The following is a 6,000-nucleotide window of genomic DNA, read 5'->3' on the forward strand; positions in this document are numbered from 1 at the left end:
AATGTAATTCACCCACTTAAAATTCTTAGTCCCTCCCATTTTTCCACATCATGAAGTCTTTGGAGACTAGGTCACCTGGAAGGTCCATTATCTTCTCTCAGTCCTGGACTTTTCGTATGCAAATTCATAAAAGTCTTTCCCTTTACAAGTTTCAAACTACCATAGTTTGAAAGGTGGCACACAGTTTATAAGGTCCAAATCAAACCAAAGTCTGAAAGGGGTAAACCTTTACATGTCATACTCCTTATTACCTTCCTCTTAAATTTTGTAATTTCATAAAGTGATCAGGGAACTTAATTGATCAGGGGTCCTCTGACCAATCCCTACTACACAAATAATCATTATACATAGGATCATATATACATAGAGCTGGAAGGGATCTCAGAGGATGACACATCCATATCTTTTCTGAAGCTACTTATAACACCCACAGTGTTCTTTCTATGAGCAAAGGACTTCTTAGTCTTACATATCATTAAAAAAAGTCTACACTTCTAATTGCTTCAGGATTATCACTCACCCACTCTAGACTCCTTTGTTCAAGTCTCTGAGGAAGATATTGGCTTTGTCTCTGATAATACCAATCCTTTCCCTTGGGCATTTGATCTTATTTTCCCATCTTCTTGGGGAGTTTCTTCTATCCATCACCCATTCCCCCCTACAATTTTCAGTCTTTCCATATCTTATCCTTCCTTCTCTGTGTCTTTTAAATTCCACACCCTTAAAAACCCTTCAACTGACTTTACCATCCCTTCAATTCCCTCTTATAAATAAGCCCCAACATCACTGTCTGAGGTAATTTAATGACAAATTTTTGGTCATCAAATGGCTAGCTGATCCCCAACTTCTTGTCTTCAACTTGAATGTCCACTCATGGGTTTGAGGGTCTAGAAAGTGGGTATTCTCATAACTCACAAGCCCTACCAGTGCTGTTGCCTTGAAATGCCAGCAAATAAACAGAATTAGCTCAAAACAAAGGCATCTACTAAAATGATATTCTTCCTCTCCCCATAAACCTAGGTTACACTCTCTCGCAAATACACATAACCTCATTGGTAAGGATGGTCACAAACTTAAGAGTATGCTGGTAGTGAGAAACATATATAAGGAACACAACACAAAGTAAGGCAAAGTAAGGGGCCAAGACAACTAATACCTCTGGCACTGTAATATCGATCTCTTCTCTCTCTTTTCATAGTATCTTCATGTTACTCCTCCCCCTTCCCCCCGACCCCTACACTGTGCAAGCATCTCTGCTGGGTAGTGGCATCTAGGCTTGATGGACCTGGTTCTTGCTGCAGCTTGAGTAGCAAGGGCTAACCACATCTTGAATCCATAGTTTACCTTCTTCTTTGCTACCTAGGGTCACAGTGTGGGGAAATTAACTAATTAACTACCTGCTTACCCCACCCCCTTCTGACTCCATAGCTGACAAGTTAGCTTTTTAAAGGCCACCAAAGTGGGCCAATTTTTTGTCATCAAATGGCTAGCTGATCTCCAATTCATACTTGATAAAGGGGCTGCACTTCATTTAGCATATTAATACCCGGTTATATCTTTCTTTGTGATTTTGTCAAATTACCTGGGATGAGGGCAGTAAATTAGTCAGGGGTGTCCTGAATAACCACACACACACACACACACACACACACACACACACACACACACACTTAGTTTGATTCTTTCTTCCTCCCTCCCTCCCTCTCCCTGTCTCTAGAGTGTACAATATTCAACTGAAGAAAAAAAGTGAAAATTATGACTTCATTATCATTGAACAAACTGAAAAAACCTAAAAGATTTACAAATGTCTTTGAGGACAACAGGAAAAAAATGAAAGTAGAAATTTAGTATGTGACTGCATTTATTTAGGCTTTTAACCTCAATAAATGTCCAGTTCTTATTCAGACAATAGACCATGTAGAAGAAAATATCAGTACTCTGAACTTCTGGAATGAATCTAGTAAAGACAAATTAATAAATTGTCTAAATCCAAGAATCCATATCTGCTGAGAGATATAGAGACAGAAAGAAATAGATGGTCAGTCAAAGGATTGGAGCTCTGTCCTGTTTTTGAAAACACCTCTCTGATCAATTTTCTTCTAATACTTTATTGCATTCAGGAAGCAAAATTTCACAGTCAAGATTAAATAAGGGAAGAAAGTTTAGATAACAGTTTTTGATTCATCACAAAGAACAATGAAACAACTTTCAGTGTACCCTGGAGAATGAATCTATTCAATTTGGTCTAGTGTGGAAAGAAAAGAAAGTACTTCTCTTAATTAGATTAATCAAAGTGGCTCCAACCCTTGTTTAGTAGCCACCCAAATTCTAAGTTTTGAAAGTTCAGAGTTTCTCCCTGAACTTTGACTTATTTTGTCTTTAGACATTGGTAGGCTACAAAAGGAGAGAACAGACAAGGTTAATTTCATTCAAATTAGTCCAAGAAGACTTCAGACAGAAATAATATTATTTCTTCTTTTTCCTAAAGAAAGAAGAAAGGATAGGGTGGCAATTGTGCTTTCATAATAGGAAGTAAAAAACTTTTTCCTTTGGGGGCAGCTAGGTGGCTCAGTGGATAGAGCACTGGCCCTGGATTCAGGAGGACCTGAGTTCAAATCCAGTCTCAGACACATAACACTTACTAGCTGTGTGACCCTGGGCAAGTCACTTAACCCCATTGCCTAACCAAAAAAAAAAAAAAAGGAAAGAAAACTTCTTCCTTTAGACTTCCAGTTAAAATGGTAATGGGAGGAGCCCAGCTTTCCCACATATACCCTGACAATGACCAAAAAAAGGCACCAGATTCATAAACCCAAAGAGAAACATCAGTAAACTTTTTTCCTTCAGCCCAAGATTGCCCCCAAAAGTTGTCCATGAACACTGGAAGAGACATTTTGCCAGAAAAACTAGCATGAGCTCAAGTGGCCAGTAATCTCAAATGGTGCAGGGACTAGGGGATTCCTAAAGTATAGAAGCCAGAAGCAGTACCCTGACCAGGAACATCTAACCACAGAAATCTGACTGGAGAAACTGAAGCCATACATCATTCTCCATTCACCATCCACTCCTTCCACATTAAATTTAGCCATATTCCATATATTCTGATATATTATCATTCTATTTATATATTTTAAAATTATTTCTATGATCTATGTATTTTAAATTTTTTAAATTATTTCTATGATTCATTAATCATTGTAAACATAATTTCTCCTTTTCCATTTAAATTAGTATTTTGTTTCACATTTTCCTTATCATGGCCATTTTATTGCATTACATGTGTAAAAGATGTGTTTGAGATTTCTGACTTTCTGCATTTGAATTCCTTAGGCCTTAAAAGTTTTTGTATAAGACCCACAAGTATCTGAAAAATGCATATATTCTCTAAAGATTGTCATTGAGAAGAACCTCATAGGTCTATTAAATGAAGGGTTTTTTTTGTTGTAAAAAGCTAAGTATATTTCCCTTAATCCTATCCTGCCCCTCATTTATTCTATCTATTCTCTCTTTTGACCCTGTACCTCCTTCGAAGTCAAATGAAGTTTTTCCAATATTTTATCTGCAATTTTTTAAAAATTATTATTTATCAAGTCATGGACTGAGAAATGTTAAGATCACCTAGACTTAGGGTCTTTACTTTTTTAGGGCCTTTCCTGCTCATTTCAGTTTGCTTTTCTTTAAGAAATTATTTGCTATCTTATTCATTATATATATTGTAACAATTACATTATTTCGTTATCTATGATGCCTTTCATCACAATGTATTTTCCCTGTTTCTCTCTCTAAAAAGTAGAATTGTTTGCTTTTACTTTATCTGGAATTCTTTTTCTTTTAATTATTCATTGACATAATAAGTTTTATCCTAGCCCTTTGTTTTGAATCTGTAGGGTGTGGACATTCTCTCTACCCAAATAGTCACAAATCCCTACAAATGAATAGAGGGTCTGAAAGCCCTTATAACTGAAAAATTCATCACTTCATAGCCAACTTGATGATAAACCTCTCCAAATTGAATTATGCTAGTTCTTGGATAACTGACATATAATTATACTTTCATACCTCATTTTTACTGCTATATTATTTGTTAACTCCCGTTAGTGAGGACATAAGCTCCAAGGAACATTGGTTTTCCCAAATGTCACATATTTGGAAGAGGAGAGTAATGGCTTTTGTTGCAAAGACAACTGGGAATGTGTTTGAACTTCAGTATCATTGAATTCTGAGGTGGGTGTTGTCTCCTTTAAGCTTATGTCTTTGATAGGCTCAGTTAATTTGCTCAGATGTTTTCTAGTCTAATAGGAATAAACTGGAAAAGCACTGAGATGACATGCCAATCTCTGGACAATCAATCCTTTAATCTAATTGAAGGATATTAGACACTGAGGTATTTCCCTACCTAGCCTGAGGGAAGATTTCAAATTGGGAACTTAGTGCAATTCTATTAAACCTATTATGTGCAGCTTAGTATAGCTCAGTAGATACCAAGTTTAGATAAGACATTGTCTCTCCCCTTCAGTCTAGTAGGGTAACATGGTATATTTTTTAAAAAAACAAACACTATAATACAAAACAAGTGACACATGCAAACAGAAGTGCAAGGTAAGCACTACATGAGGTTAGAGGGAAGGAAGAATTTGCTGTTGTTGTTGTTCAGTCATTTCAGTTGTATATGACTTTTCAGGGCCCCATTTAGTGTTTTCTTGGCAAAGATATTAGAGTGGTTTGCTCATTTTACAGGTGAGGAAACTGAGGCAAACTGGGTTAAGTGACTTGCCCAGGGTCACACAGCTAGTACTAGTCCTAGGCTGGATTCAAACTCAGGTCTTCCTGACTCTAGGTCCAGTCCTTTTTCCACTTCTCCACCTAAATGCCCTGAGGAAGAATTATTGAGTAAGTAAGGGTTTTTACTGGGACTATCCTGGAGGAGGTAGTATATTATTTGGGCTTTAAAGTATGGATAGGAGTTCAAAAGATGAAGGTAGAAGGAGGAAAACATAATCCAAATATTGGTGACACCTTGAGCAAAATTATGGAGGAAACAATATTCAGCATACTGTAGATGGCATGTATTCCAGCTTGGAATATAGAGAGCTCATGTAGTCCTCTATATTTAACACATCTAAGCTTTTAAAGGCTAGTCCAGAATCAACCCACTCAAATGAATGCTAATAAGTTACCAGGAATGTCATCCTCAAAAGGCCAAGTCATTTTGAATCAATCACATGACATATAATGTTGATGAAAATACATTCTTTACTTAGAATAGCAGGACAAAATCAGGAAAACATATTAATAGTTTACCTTTCAACACCTATGGTCTAAATGAAACCAATTTATAATACACAAGGATGGAAAACTAAAAGTCCAGCTGAGTCAGGCTTCATGATGTAGCCTTGGTCTCTGCCCTGTGCTACTGGTACCCATACTAAGGTGATAAGACACAGCTTTCAGATCAGCATAAAGAAACTGATGAATGGAACATGTCTGCTTGCCAATGGAACACCTAAAGATCAGGAATCTGCTACCACTACAGTTGCTGCTTTTACTGAAGATAGAATGAGGACTTTACAGGCTGGGTATAGGGGCTCCCACATCAAATCTAGTTTTTCTTTGCTAGGCATGGGGACAGAGTTCAATGTATATAAGGTTGCAGGAGCTCCATGTCTGCAACCTCGGTGGGATGTCTGGGACGTCTTTTCCTGTGCCCATTTCCTACCCTTCCTCTTGTCTTCTTCCCAGTACCCTTTCAGAAAATTTCCACATCTGAAAAATCTCCATGTTATGTGAAAAAGTACACTTCCTAGGACAGATAGAGACTGATGTCTCTATAACATGCCATTGTAAGTGGGCAAGAGAAAAATCCTTACATATGGAAGCCAATTATAGTAGTAAATAAAGTTATTAAAGATTTTGTGTTACCAAATTAGGGAGACTTTTGCGTCTCCTACAAAGGAGTTTGAATTTTATTAAGTAGGCAATAGGGAGCCATTGAAGAATTTT

Source organism: Phascolarctos cinereus, unplaced genomic scaffold, assembly GCF_003287225.1.
Source record: "Phascolarctos cinereus isolate Bilbo 61053 unplaced genomic scaffold, phaCin_HiC Scaffold_4;HRSCAF=312, whole genome shotgun sequence".
In the NCBI taxonomy this organism is placed as follows: Eukaryota; Metazoa; Chordata; class Mammalia; order Diprotodontia; family Phascolarctidae; genus Phascolarctos; species Phascolarctos cinereus.